Source organism: Corvus brachyrhynchos, unplaced genomic scaffold (genome assembly GCF_000691975.1).
Source record: "Corvus brachyrhynchos isolate BGI_N302 unplaced genomic scaffold, ASM69197v1 scaffold338, whole genome shotgun sequence".
NCBI lineage: Eukaryota > Metazoa > Chordata > Aves > Passeriformes > Corvidae > Corvus > Corvus brachyrhynchos.
This window is the reverse complement of record NW_008239334.1, coordinates 896,628-898,105: the sequence shown is the minus strand read 5'-3', so window position 1 is coordinate 898,105 and position 1,478 is coordinate 896,628.

Genomic DNA, 1,478 nt, shown 5'->3' with positions numbered 1-1,478 from the left:
CGCGAGTGGAGTGGGCTGGGAAGGGGGCTCAGCCTGGAGCAAAGGAGGCTCAGGGGGGACCTTGTGGCTCTGCACACCTCCCTGACAGGAGGGGGCAGCCGGGGGGGTCGGGCTCTGCTCCCAGGGAACAGGGACAGGATAAGAGGAAACGGCCTCAAACTGTGCCAGGGGAGGGGCAGGGTGGACATCAGGAGGAATTTCTCCAGGAAAGTGTGGTCAGCAAACAGCAGGGACCAAGCGGGTAACTGGGCTGAGGGTGTTTCCATATGGAGATGATGCTGCAGCAGTCACGCATGGGACAGGACAAAAGCAGCTCCGAGGTCACCAAGCACTGACACCACAGGGCTCAGGACCAGCACCACATCACCTCTGCCCCTTAAAAAGTTTTTCTTGAAACACAGCACTTAGAAGTGTGGGGGGTTTTATTTATTTTTTCAGAAAAGCATAAAAATAAAGAACTGTAACATTGAAGTGAAATACGCCTGTGATCAACAATAAACACAAAATGCAGGAAGAGGAAACGGCACATAAATGTCCTGATGGTGTTTTTGTCACTGAGGGTTTGTGAATGACAGCAGCCACACAGAGAGGATCGGGTCAGAAGTCCAGCACAGTCACTACGCAGGGTCTCATGATCTGGGAGATCGCTTCGTTAGCCCCGACTTAAGCTATAGTTCAGCTCTAAACTACACACTCCAGAAAAGCTAATGTCAACAGTCAATAAATTTCAGGGGCTTTTTGCCCTTGTTAAGAATGTATAAATACCCCAGGAGGAGCTGTAGTTGCTTCCGTGATTTCAATGGCCGTCTCTCCATGAAATGCAGAGGGATCTCTCGTGTTTCCAGGCAGTGTCACCTCCTTACATAACCAGGGACAGGACGAGGACTGCAGCCACCACCTCTGGGGACGCTCCTGGTGAGGCTGCAGAAGAGGGAGCCAGAGGCAGCAGCAGCACACCCTCCCCACACTCCTCTATCACCACTTGCAAAACTTCGGGGGCACAAGCAGATTTGTTGAAGTCTGAGGCTACAGCAACAATATTTTAGCAGTCATACTGCCTTTCATCCAGAACTCCAACAAAAATGCTAAATATTACTTGTCTGGCTGTACAGATGAGAAAACAAAGATTACATTACTTATCCAAAATCCCCAGCAAGCGAGCGGCCAGGAGACACACAGAGCTCAGAGTCCCCACTCACCCTCTCTCATTGAAACTGCTCCAGTTCTCCCTCTCACAGCTTTGTGTGTGCAGCAGAAATAAATACACAGCACAGAATTTTGCTTCCAGGTACAACTTGTGGCTGCTGATACTGATCTGTAAATCCCTGTTTTTATGGCTTAAGAGGTGTCTCCTTCCCTGGGGACCACCGTGCTGGGAGTGAGCAGGTGAATCACTGTTTGATTTGAATCGCTGGAGGCAGGGCGATGTCAGCAAAGGATTTCCACACTTTCTGTCTCTGCAGGACTTGGCAGCCTCA